The 14,460-nt window shown below is 46.8% G+C and overlaps 1 protein-coding gene across 5 annotated transcripts in view; it reads left to right on the top strand.

Moving 5' to 3' along the window:
- The window catches only part of LOC118368043 (neurexin-3a-like), a 727,496-nt gene that overhangs the window by 504,963 nt on the left and 208,073 nt on the right, over window positions 1-14,460 (top strand). The window lies entirely within an intron of this gene.

Consider the following 14,460-nt stretch of genomic DNA (forward strand, 5'->3'; position numbering starts at 1 on the left):
CTCTCTCTCTCTGTCTCTCTCTCTCTCTCTCTCTCTCTCTCTCTCTCTCTCTCCCTCTCTCTTTCTCTCTCTCTCTCTCTCTCTCTCTCTCTCTCTCTCTCTCTCTCTCTCTCTCTCTCCCTCCCTCCCTCCCTCCCTCCCTCCCTCCCTCCTCTCTATCTCCCTCCCTCCCTCCCTCTCCCAAGGCTCACTTTTCTTCATTTTAGCACCGCTTGATTACACAGTTTGATTATGAAAGAATTCTGCAATGTCCTGAACAGTCTCAGCTAGAAGAGTATTGGTTTTGGTCCAGTGACAGATCATATTGACAGGTCATCTGTTCACAGCTGAGTGAGTGGAGGTTTCCGCTGAACCAGAAGCACATTGTTTTGCTGTATTTCCCACATCTCCTATTGAAGTGGCTGAGGTCATGTTATGCTCTCTGATGCAAAGCCATTTCCATGTTGGGGCTTGAGTTTACATCATGTACCATCTCTCCTGTTCTGTCTTCTCTCTATCATCTCTCCTGTCCTCTCTTCTCTCTATCATCTCTCTCCTATCCTCTCTTCTCTTTATCATCTCTCTCCTGTCCTCTTGTTCTATTATCTCTCTCCTGTCCTCTCTTCTCTCTATCATCTCTCCTGTCCTCTTGTTCTATCATCTCTCTCCTGTCCTCTCTTCTCTCTATCATCTCTCCTGTCCTCTCTTCTCTCTATCATCTCTCTCCTGTCCTCTTGTTCTATCATCTCTCCTGTCCTCTCTTCTCTCTATCATCTCTCTCCTGTCCTCTTGTTCTATCATCTCTTCTGTCCTCTGTTCTCTCTATCATCTCTCCTGTCCTCTTGTTCTATCATCTCTCCTGTCCTCTCTTCTCTCTATCATCTCTCCTGTCCTCTTGTTCTTTCATCTCTCATGTCCTCTCTTCTCTCTATTCTCTCCTGTCCTCTTGTTCTATCATCTCTCTCCTGTCCTCTCTTCTCTCTATCCTCTCTCTCCTGTCCTCTTGTTCTATCATCTCTCCTGTCCTCTTGTTCTATCATCTCTCATGTCCTCTCTTCTCTCTATCATCTCTCCTGTCCTCTCTTCTCTCTATCATCTCTCCTGTCCTCTCTTCTCTCTATCCTCTCTCCTGTCCTCTCTGCTCTCTATCATCTCTCCTGTCCTCTCTTCTCTCTATCCTCTCTCTCCTGTCCTCTCTTCTCTCTATGATCTCTCTCCTGTCCTCTCTTCTCTCTATCATCTCTCCTGTCCTCTCTTCTCTCTATCATCTCTCCTGTCCTCTCTTCTCTCTATCCTCTCTCTCCTGTCCTCTCTTCTCTCTATTCTCTCCTGTCCTCTTGTTATATCATCTCTCTCCTTTCCTCTCTTCTCTTTATCATCTCTCTCCTGTCCTCTTGTTATATCATCTCTCCTGTCCTCTTGTTATATCATCTCTCATGTCCTCTCTTCTCTCTATTATCATCTCTCATGTCCTCTCTTCTCTTTATCATCTCTCTCCTGTCCTCTCTTCTTTTTATCATCTCTCCTGTCCTCTTGTTATATCATCTCTTATGTCCTCTCTTCTCTCTATTATCATCTCTCCTGTCCTCTCTTCCCTCTATTATCATCTCTCCTGTCCTCTTGTTATATCATCTCTCATGTCCTCTCTTCTCTCTATTATCTCTCTCCTGTCCTCTTGTTCTATCATCTCTCTCATGTCCTCGTGTTCTTTCATCTCTCCTGTCCTCTTGTTATCTCATATATCTCCTGTACTCTCTTCTCTCTATCCTCTCTCTCATGTCCTCGTGTTCTTTCATCTCTCCTGTCCTCTTGTTATGTCATATATCTCCTGTCCTCTCTTCTCTCTATCCTCTCTCTCATGTCCTCGTGTTCTTTCATCTCTCTTGTCCTCTTGTTATGTCATATATCTCCTGCCCTCTCTTCTCTCTACCCTCTCTCTCATGTCCTCGTGTTCTTTCATCTCTCCTGTCCTCTTGTTATGTCATATATCTCCTGCCCTCTCTTCTCTCTATCCTCTCTCTCATGTCCTCTTGTTCTTTCATCTCTCCTGTCCTCTTGTTATGTCATATATCTCCTGTCCTCTCTTCTCTCTATCCTCTCTCTCATGTCCTCGTGTTCTTTCATCTCTCCTGTCCTCTTGTTATGTCATATATCTCCTGTCCTCTCTTCTCTCTATCCTCTCTCTCATGTCCTCTTGTTCTTTCATCTCTCCTGTCCTCTTGTTATGTCATATATCTCCTGTCCTCTCTTCTCTCTATCCTCTCTCTCATGTCCTCGTGTTCTTTCATCTCTCCTGTCCTCTTGTTATGTCATATATCTCCTGTCCTCTCTTCTCTCTATCCTCTCTCTCATGTCCTCGTGTTCTTTCATCTCTCCTGTCCTCTTGTTATGTCATATATCTCCTGCCCTCTCTTCTCTCTATCCTCTCTCTCATGTCCTCTTGTTCTTTCATCTCTCCTGTCCTCTTGTTATGTCATATATCTCCTGTCCTCTCTTCTCTCTATCCTCTCTCTCATGTCCTCGTGTTCTTTCATCTCTCCTGTCCTCTTGTTATGTCATATATCTCCTGTCCTCTCTTCTCCCTATCCTCTCTCTCATGTCCTCGTGTTCTTTCATCTCTCCTGTCCTCTTGTTATGTCATATATCTCCTGTCCTCTCTTCTCTCTATCCTCTCTCTCATGTCCTCGTGTTCTTTCATCTCTCCTGTCCTCTTGTTATATCATCTCTCTCCTGTCCTCAAGTTATATCATCCATCCTGTCCTCTTGTTCTTTCATCTCTCCTGTCCTCTAGTTATATCATCTCTCTCCTGTCCTCTAGTTATATCATCTCTCTGTTCCTCTGTCTAGCCATCTTAAGTCTGGCTTACAGTTGATCTATTGACATTTCTGTGGACAGTGATATGTCTGTTTTCATTGGTGGCAGTGACATGTCTGTTTTCATTGGTGGCAGTGACATGTCTGTTTTCATTGGTGGCAGTGACATGTCTGTAGACAGTGGTGGCAGTGACATGTCTGTGGACATTGGTGTCTGTAGACAGTCTTTATTGTCAATCTCCCTTCCTCCTTCCCTGCTTCCCTCCTTCCCTGCTTCCCCCCTTCCCTCCTTCCCTCCCTCCCTCTTCCCTCCCTCCCCCTTCCCTCCCTCCCCTTCCCTCCTTCCCTCCCTCTCCCCTCCCTCCTTCCCTCCCTCCCCCCTTCCCTCCCTCCCCCTTCCTTCCTTCCCTCCCTCCCCCCCTCCCCCTTCCCTCCCTCCCTCCTCCCTTCCCTCCCTCCCCCTTCCCTCCTTCCCTCCCTCCCCCTTCCCTCCTTCCCTCCCTCCCCCCTTCCCTCCCTCCCCCTTCCTTCCTTCCCTCCCTCCCTCCCCCTTCTGTCCCTCCCCCTTCCCTCCCTCCCCACTTCCCTCCCTCCCCTTCCCTCACTCCCCCCTTCCCTCCCTCTCCGTATTTCCATGGAGTGGTGATCCAGTCACATACTGTGAGAAATTATAGTTTTCGCTGCAATGTGGCACAAAAACAAACACACACACACACACACATCGATGGGAGATGGATGGAGCAGCATACCCATAACTGACTTATTCAGTTCAGGTAGGCCGTATGACTGATGATGTCATAAATCCAAGTGAATTGAATAAATGTGAGTTTTCACCACGAGTGCACAAGGTGCTGTTGGGAAGAACTTCATTCTGCTGTATGTTTTTTCCCCTCTGTCTGCCTCCCTCATTCCGCTTTTCTTTCTTCGTCCAGCTCTGTTTCACATCTCTCTCACTATAAATCACTTTGTTCATCGTGTGTGTGTGTGTGTGTGTGTGTGTGTGTGTGTGTGTGTGTGTGTGTGTGTGTGTGTGTGTGTGTGTGTGTGTGTGTGTGTGTGTGTGTGTGTGTGTGTGTGTGTGTGTGTGTGTGTGTGTGTGTGTGTGTGTGTGTGCGTGTGTGTGTGCCCAGTGACACGAGCCAACCAGACGAGCTCACTAAAACTTCTATGCTCGCTTCCAGGCCTGGTAACCCTGAAGCATGCATAAGAGCATCAGCTGTTCCGGACGACTGTGTCATCACGCTCTCCGTAGCCGATGTGAGACCTTTAAACAGGTCAACATTCAGAAGATTACCAGGACGTGTATTTTAAACATGCGCTGACCAACTGGCAAGTGTCTTCACTGAAATGTTCAACCTCTCCCTGTCTGAGTCTGTAATACCAACATGTTTCAAGCAGACAACCATAGTCCCTGTTCCCAAGAACACTAAGGTAACCTGCCTAAATGACTACCGCACGGCAAGCGGTACTGGAGCACCAAGTTTAGGTCCAAGAGGCTTCTAAACAACTTTTACCCCCAAGCCATAAGACTCCTGAACAGCCAATCAAATAGCTACACATACTATTTGCATTGCCCCCCACGCTGCTGCTGCTCTCTGTAATTATCTATGCATACCTCTTCAAATCAAATCAAATCAAATCAAAATGTATTTGTCACATACACATGGTTAGCAGATGTTAAATGCGAGTGTAGCGAAATGCTTGTGCTTCTAGTTCCGACAATGCAGTGATAACCAACAAGTAATCTAACTAACAATTCCAAAACTACTGTCTTATACACAGTGTAAGGGGATAAGGAACATGTACATAAGGATATATGAATGAGTGATGGTACAGAGCAGCATACAGTAGATGGTATCGAGTACAGTATATACATATGAGATGAGTGTGTAGACAAAGTAAACAAAGTGGCATAGTTAAAGTGGCTAGTGATACATGTGTTACATAAGGATGCAGTCGATGATGTAGAGTACAGTATATACATATGCATATGAGATGAATAATGTAGGGTAAGTAACATTATATAAGGTAGCATTGTTTAAAGTGGCTAGTGATATATTTACATAATTCCCATCAATTCCCATTATTAAAATGGCTGGAGTTGGGTCAGTGTCAATGACAGTGTGTTGGCAGCAGCCACTCACTGTTAGTGGTGGCTGTTTAACAGTCTGATGGCCTTGAGATAGAAGCTGTTTTTCAGTCTCTCGGTCCCAGCTTTGATGCACCTGTACTGACCTCGCCTTCTGGATGATAGCGGGGTGAACAGGCAGTGGTTCGGGTGGTTGATGTCCTTGATGATCTTTATGGCCTTCCTGTAACAACGGGTGGTGTAGGTGTCCTGGAGGGCAGGTAGTTTGCCCCCGGTGATGCGTTGTGCAGTCCTCACTACCCTCTGGAGAGCCTTACGGTTGAGGGCGGAGCAGTTGCCGTACCAGGCGGTGATACAGCCCGCCAGGATGCTCTCGATTGTGCATCTGTAGAAGTTTGTGAGTGCTTTTGGTGACAAGCCGAATTTCTTCAGCCTACTGAGGTTGAATAGGCGCTGCTGCGCCTTCTTCACGACGCTGTCAGTGTGAGTGGACCAATTCAGTTTGTCTGTGATGTGTATGCCGAGGAACTTAAAACTAGCTACCCTCTCCACTACTGTTCCATCGATGTGGATAGGGGGTGTTCCCTCTGCTGTTTCCTGAAGTCTTCCAACATGTATATAATTACCTCACATCGACTCTGTACTGGTACCCCTGTATTTAGCCTCCACATTGACTCTGTACCGGTACCCCTGTATATATCCTCCACATTGACTCTGTACCGGTACCCCTGTATATATCCTCCACATTGACTCTGTACCGGTACTCCTGTATATAGCCTCCACATTGACTCTGTACCGGTACCCTGTATATAGCCTCCACATTGACTCTGTACTGGTACCCTGTATATAGCCTCCACAGAGACTCTGTACCGGTACCCCCTGTATGTAGCCTCCACATTGACTCTGTACCGGTACCCCTGTATATAGCCTCCACATTGACTCTTTACCAGTACCCCTGTATATAGCCTCCACATTGACTCTGTACCGGTACCCCTGTATATAGCCTCCACATTGACTCTGTACCAGTACCCCCTGTATATAGCCTCCACATTGACTCTGTACCGGTACCCCTGTATATAGTCTCCACATTGACTCTGTACCAGTACCCCCTGTATATAGCCTCCACATTGACTCTGTACCGGTACCCTCTGTATATAGCCTCCACATTGACTCTGTACCGGTACCACTGTATATAGCCTCCACATTGACTCTGTACCAGTACCCCTGTATATAGCCTCCACATTGACTCTGTACCGGTACCCCCTGTATATAGCCTCCACATTGACTCTGTACCGGTACCCCCTGTATATAGCCTCCACATTGACTCTGTACCGGTACCCTCTGTATATAGCCTCCACATTGACTCTGTACCGGTACCCCCTGTATATAGCCTCCACATTGACTCTGTACCGGTACCCTCTGTATATAGCCTCCACATTGACTCTGTACCGGTACCCTCTGTATATAGCCTCCACATTGACTCTGTACCGGTACCCTCTGTATATAGCCTCCACATTGACTCTGTACCGGTACCCCCTGTATATAGCCTCCACAGAGACTCTGTACCGTTACCCCCTGTATATAGCCTCCACATTGACTCTGTACTGGTACCCCCTGTATATATAGCCTCCACATTGACTCTGTACCGGTACCCCCTGTATATAGCCTCCACATTGACTCTGTACAGGTACCCTGTATATAGCCTCCACATTGACTCTGTACCGGTACCCTCTGTATATAGCCTCCACATTGACTCTGTACCGGTACCCTCTGTATATCGCCTCCACATTGACTCTGTACCGGTACCCTCTGTATATAGCCTCCACATTGACTCTGTACCGGTACCCCCTGTATATAGCCTCCACATTGACTCTGTACCGGTACCGTCTGTATATAGCCTCCACATTGACTCTGTACCGGTACCCTCTGTATATAGCCTCCACATTGACTCTGTACTGGTACCCTGTATATAGCCTCCACATTGACTCTGTACCGGTACCCCTGTATATAGCCTCCACATTGACTTTGTAATGGTACCCTGTATATAGCCTCCACATTGACTCTGTACTGGTACCCCCTGTATATAGCCTCCACAGAGACTCTGTACCTGTACCCCTGTATATATCCTCCACATTGACTCTGTACCGGTACCCCTGGATATATCCTCCACATTGACTCTGTACCGGTACCCCCTGTATATAGCCTCCACATTGACTCTGTGTTGGTACCCCCTGTATATATCCTCCACATTGACTCTGTACCGGTACCCCCTGTATATAGCCTCCACATTGACTCTGTACCGGTACCCTGTATATAGCCTCCACATTGACTCTGTACCGGTACCCTCTGTATATAGCCTCCACATTGACTCTGTACCGGTACCCTCTGTATATAGCCTCCACATTGACTCTGTACCGGTACCCCCTGTATATAGCCTCCACATTGACTCTGTACCGGTACCCTCTGTATATAGCCTCCACATTGACTCTGTACCGGTACCCCCTGTATATAGCCTCCACATTGACTCTGTACCGGTACCCCCTGTATATAGCCTCCACATTGACTTTGTAATGGTACCCTGTATATAGCCTCCACATTGACTCTGTACTGGTACCCCCTGTATATAGCCTCCACAGAGACTCTGTACCTGTACCCCCTGTATATATCCTCCACATTGACTCTGTACCGGTACCCCCTGTATATAGCCTCCACATTGACTCTGTACCGGTACCCACTGTATATAGCCTCCACATTGACTCTGTACCGGTACCCCCTGTATATATCCTCCACATTGACTCTGTACCGGTACCCCCTGGATATAGCCTCCACAGAGACTCTGTACCGGTACCCACTGTATATAGCCTCCACAGAGACTCTGTACCGGTCCTCCTGTATATAGCCTCCACATTGACTCTGTACAGGTACCCCCTGTATATAGCCTCCACATTGACTCTGTACCGGTACCCTCGGTATATAGCCTCCACATTGACTCTGTACCGGTACCCCCTGTATATAGCCTCCACATTGACTCTGTACCGGTACCCTCTGTATATAGCCTCCACATTGACTCTGTACCGGTACCCTCTGTATATAGCCTCCACATTGACTCTGTACCGGTACCCCCTGTATATAGCCTCCACATTGACTCTGTACCGGTACCCCCTGTATATAGCCTCGACAGAGACTCTGTACCGGTCCTCCTGTTTATAGCCTCCACATTGACTCTGTACCGGTACCCCCTGTATATAGCCTCCACATTGACTCTGTACTGGTACCCTGTATATAGCCTCCACATTGACTCTGTACTGGTACCCTGTATATAGTCTCCACATTGACTCTGTACCGGTACCCCCTGTATATAGCCTCCACATTGACTCTGTACTGGTACCCTGTATATAGCCTCCACATTGACTCTGTACCGGTACCCCCTGTATATAGCCTCCACAGAGACTCTGTACCGGTCCTCCTGTATATAGCCTCCAAATTGACTCTGTACCGGTACCCCCTGTATATAGCCTCCACATTGACTCTGTACCGGTACCCCCTGTATATAGTCTCGACATTGACTCTGTACCGGTACCCCCTGTATATAGCCTCCACATTGACTCTGTACTGATACCCTGTATATAGCCTCCACATTGACTCTGTACTGGTACCCCCTGTATATAGCCTCCACAGAGACTCTGTACCGGTCCTCCTGTTTATAGCCTCCACATTGACTCTGTACCGGTACCCCCTGTATATAGCCTCCACATTGACTCTGTACTGGTACCCTGTATATAGCCTCCACATTGACTCTGTACTGGTACCCTGTATATAGCCTCCACAGAGACTCTGTACCGGTACCCCCTGTATATAGCCTCCACATTGACTCTGTACCGGTACCCTGTTTATAGCCTCCACATTGACTCTGTACCGGTACCCCTGTATATAGCCTCCACATTGACTCTGTACTGGTACCCTGTATATAGCCTCCACATTGACTCTGTACTGGTACCCTGTATATAGCCTCCACAGAGACTCTGTACCGGTACCCCCTGTATATAGCCTCCACATTGACTCTGTACCAGTACCCCTGTATATAGCCTCCACATTGACTCTGTACTGGTACCCCCTGTATATATAGCCTCCACATTGACTCTGTACCGGTACCCCTGTATATAGCCTCCACATTGACTCTGTACCGATACCCCTGTATATAGCCTCCACATTGACTCTGTACCGGTACCCCCTGTATATAGCCTCCACATTGACTCTGTACTGGTACCCCCTTTATATAGCCTTCACATTGACTCTGTACCAGTACCCCCTGTATATAGTCTCCACATTGACTCTGTACCAGTACCCCCTGTATATAGCCTCCACATTGACTCTGTACTGGTACCCCCTGTATATAGCCTCCACATTGACTCTGAACCGGTAGCCCCTGTATATAGCCTCCACATTGACTCTGTACAGGTGCCCTCTGTATATAGCCTCCACATTGACTCTGTACCGGTACCCCCTGTATATAGCCTCCACATTGACTCTGTACCGGTACCCCCTGTATATAGCCTCCACATTGACTCTGTACTGGTACCCCCTGTATATAGCCTCCACATTGACTCTGTACCGGTACCCCCTGTATATAGCCTCCACATTGACTCTGTACCGGTACCCCCTGTATATAGCCTCCACATTGACTCTGTACAGGTACCCCCTGTATATAGCCTCCACATTGACTCTGTACCGGTACCCCCTGTATATAGTCTCGACATTGACTCTGTACCGGTACCCCCTGTATATAGCCTCCACATTGACTCTGTACTGATACCCTGTATATAGCCTCCACATTGACTCTGTACTGGTACCCTGTATATAGCCTCCACATTGACTCTGTACTGGTACCCTGTATATAGCCTCCACAGAGACTCTATACCGGTACCCCCTGTATATAGCCTCCACATTGACTCTGTACCGGTACCCTGTATATAGCCTCCACATTGACTCTGTACTGGTACCCTGTATATAGCCTCCATAGAGACTCTGCACCGGTACCCCCTGTATATAGCCTCCACATTGACTCTGTACCGGTACCCCCTGTATATAGCCTCCACATTGACTCTGTACTGGTACCCCCTGTATATATAGCCTCCACATTGACTCTGTACCGGTACCCCTGTATATAGCCTCCACATTGACTCTGTACCGATACCCCTGTATATAGCCTCCACATTGACTCTGTACCGGTACCCCCTGTATATAGCCTCCACATTGACTCTGTACCGGTACCCCCTGTATATAGCCTTCACATTGACTCTGTACCAGTACCCCCTGTATATAGTCTCCACATTGACTCTGTACCAGTACCCCCTGTATATAGCCTCCACATTGACTCTGTACTGGTACCCCCTGTATATAGCCTCCACATTGACTCTGAACCGGTAGCCCCTGTATATAGCCTCCACATTGACTCTGTACAGGTGCCCTCTGTATATAGCCTCCACATTGACTCTGTACCGGTACCCCTGTATATAGCCTCCACATTGACTCTGTACCGGTACACCCTGTATATAGCCTCCACATTGACTCTGTACCGGTACCCCTGTATATAGCCTCCACATTGACTCTGTACTGGTACCCCCTGTATATAGCCTCCACATTGACTCTGTACCGGTACCCCTGTATATAGCCTCCACATTGACTCTGTACCGGTACCCCCTGTATATAGCCTCCACATTGACTCTGTACTGGTACCTCCTGTATATAGCCTCCACATTGACTCTGTACCGGTACCCCCTGTATATAGCCTCCACATTGACTCTGTACTGGTACCCCCTGTATATAGCCTCCACATTGACTCTGTACCGGTACCCCTGTATATAGCCTCCACATTGACTCTGTACAGGTACCCCTGTATATAGCCTCCACATTGACTCTGTACCCTGTATATAGCCTCCACATTGACTCTGTACCGGTACCCCTGTATATAGCCTCCACATTGACTCTGTACCGGTACCCCTGTATATAGCCTCCACATTGACTCTGTACCCCTGTATATAGCTTGACTCTGTACCGGTACCCCCTGTATATAGCCTACACATTGACCTGTACCGGTACCCCTGTATATAGCCTCCACATTGACTCTGTACCGGTACCCCTGTATATAGCCTCCACATTGACTCTGTACTGGTACCCCCTATATAGCCTCCACATTGACTCTGTACCAGTACCTCCTGTATATAGCCTCCACATTGACTCTGTACCCCCCTGTATATAGCCTCCACATTGACTCTGTACCAGTACCCCTGTATATAGCCTCCACATTGACTCTGTACCAGTACCCCCTGTATATAGCCTCCACATTGACTCTGTACCAGTACCTCCTGTATATAGCCTCCACATTGACTCTGTACCAGTACCCCTGTATATAGCCTCCACATTGACTCTGTACCGGTACCCCCTGTATATAGCCTCCACATTGACTCTGTACCAGTACCCCTGTATATAGCCTCCACATTGACTCTGTACCAGTACCCCCTGTATTTAGCCTCCACATTGACTCTGTACCAGTGACTCTGTATATAGCCTCCACATTGACTCTGTACCAGTACCCCTGTATATAGCCTCCACATTGACTCTGTACCAGTACCTCCTGTATATAGCCTCCACATTGACTCTGTACCAGTACCCCTGTATATAGCCTCCACATTGACTCTGTATACCCCTGTATATAGCCTCCACATTGACTCTGTACCAGTACCCCCTGTATATAGCCTCCACATTGACTCTGTACCAGTACCCCTGTATTTAGCCTCCACATTGACTCTGTACCAGTACCTCCTGTATATAGCCTCCACATTGACTCTGTACCAGTACCCCTGTATATAGCCTCCACATTGACTCTGTACCAGTACCCCTGTATATAGCCTCCACATTGACTCTGTACCGGTACCCCCTGTATATAGCCTCCACATTGACTCTGTACCGGTACCCCCTGTATATAGCCTCCACATTGACTCTGTACCGGTACCTCCTGTATATAGCCTCCACATTGACTCTGTACCCCCCCGTATGTAGCCTCGCTGTTGTTATTTACTGCTGCTCTTTAATTATTTAATTATACCTCAGGTTTTTTTGTATTTTCTTAAAACTGCACACTCTTAAAGAGGCTGTGAATTTTTTCAGCTTTTTGTAAACAATCGCGCAAAATTTCAACGTCCTGCTACTCATGCCAGGAATATAGTATGTGCATATGATTAGTATGTGTGGATAGAAAACACTCTGACGTTTCTAGAACTGGTTAAATCATGTCTGTGACTATAACAGAATGTGTGTAGCAGGCAAAACCCCAAGGAAAACTGTTCACAAAAAAACAAAAACAAATATCCCTCCGCCAGTACTCTGTATTGTCTATGGCAAGGCAAAATAGATAGGGCCCAGTTTACAGTTCCTACAGCTTCCACACGATGTCGCCAGTGTTCGGAATTGGGTTGAAGTTAATCCTTGGTGAAATGAGAAATAGGCACTTCCTGTCAGAGGGTACACCGGGGGAAGTTATGAAAGACAGAAAATCGTCCATGATTTCAAGACTTGCTGCTATTGAATACAGATCGCCCCGTGATCAATTTCATCGATTATTAACGTTTACTAAATACTTAAAGTTGGATTACAAAAGTAGTTTGAAGTGTTTTGTCTAAGTTTATAGGCAACTTTTTTTTTTTGGAAAGCAGTTTTTTCCTGGATCAGACGGGCTTCATAAATGGACATTTTGGGTATACATGGACCCAATTGTGATGTTTATGGGACATATAGGAGTGCCAACAAAGAAGCTCGTCAAAGGTAATGAATGTTTTATATTTTATTTCTGCGTTTTGTGTAGCGCCGGCTACGCTAATTCTTTTGTTTTACGTCCCCTTTAGACATTTTGGGGGGTTGCATGCTATCAGATAATAGCTTATCATGCTTTCGCCGAAAAGCATTTAAAAAATCTGACATGTTGGCTAGATTCACAACGAGTGTAACTTTAATTGAGTACCCTGCATGTGTGTTTTAATGAAAGTTTGAGTTGTATCGAGTACTATTAGTTGTCACTCTGAAATTTCCGCTGATGTTGATACCTGTACAGGGACAGCAGCCATAAAAGTGCTTGTAAGTAAACATTTCACTGTAAGGTCTACTACACCTTTTGTATTCGGCACATGTGACAAATAAAATGTGATTTAAATTGATTTATACCACAGGTCAGTACAGCCTACCAAACTAACTAACTTATACTATACCACAGGTCAGTATAGTCTACCAGTTTAACTTTTACTATACCACAGGTCAATATAGTCTTGCAACCTTTCGGTTCTAGTCCAACGCTCTGACCACCAGGCTACTTACCGTCCCTCTGTTCATTAAAAACCACACTACCCTTCCCTCTTCCCACTAAAAACCACATTACCCTTCCCTCTGCCTAAATAAAAACCATACTACCCTTCCCTCTGCCTAAATAAAAACCACAGTACTCTTCCCTCTGCCCAATAAAAAACACACAACCTTCCCCAAGGCAAAAAACGGAACTGTCCCTAATCATAATTCATTTCCCTCTCCCGTCTTTCAGCCTATAATTATTTTCCTAAAAGTTTGTATCCGTGGTTGATTTAGAAGTATATCAGAAACAATGTTCTAAGCACCCTGAACCGGACAGTTAGTCTAACACCTACAGGAGATCATTAATATTTTGCCATGCGTGAGTTGTCCATCCTTTTCTGTCCTCTCTCAGGCAGCATCTCCTCATGTCTGTCATCTTCTGGTTAGGATTTCTGACCGCCAGAGAAATCACCAACCAGCTATGAAGTCAACCACGTCACACAAGTCACACACACATACAGTACACCACCAACCAGCTATGAAATCAACCCCGTCACACACACATACAGTACACCACCAACCAGGTGTATAATCAGTCCTGGGAACACCGTGGTGAATACAGACAGCTCGTCATGCCCTGAGGGACACAAATACACACACACACACACACACACACACACACACACACACACACACACACACACACACACACACACACACACACACACACACACACACACACACACACACACACACACACACACACACACACACACACACACACACACACACACTACTGTTTACACAACTGGCCTGTTAACCATTTATTTATCTGTCCTTTATTTCACGAAAATATCATTTTAACTTTGTGTCAAACTGTGTGTCAAATCTAGCAGAACCAATCACAGTGCTCCCCTGGTGTTTGTTTACTGCCTGCAGTCTGCCTCTGTGCCTAGAAGACATGTGTCACGTAGTCAATGTTTTAATCACAGTCCAAAGCACCGCCTACAGTTTCTCCCAAGGATAAATTGCCAGCGTTTCTTCATCCTTTGAGCTGCATTAACTAAAGGCGTTGCTTCATGAGCTGCGTGAGCTGCTTGAGCTGCGTGAGCTGCGTGAGCTGCCTGAGCTGCATGAGCTGCATGAGCGGCGGGAGCTTCAGGAGCTGCATGAACTGCATGAGCTGCATGGGCGGCAGGAGCTTCAGGAGCTTCAGGAGCTTCAGGAGCTGCATGAGCTGC

This window comes from Oncorhynchus keta, chromosome 35 (genome assembly GCF_023373465.1).
Source record: "Oncorhynchus keta strain PuntledgeMale-10-30-2019 chromosome 35, Oket_V2, whole genome shotgun sequence".
Lineage (NCBI taxonomy): Eukaryota > Metazoa > Chordata > Actinopteri > Salmoniformes > Salmonidae > Oncorhynchus > Oncorhynchus keta.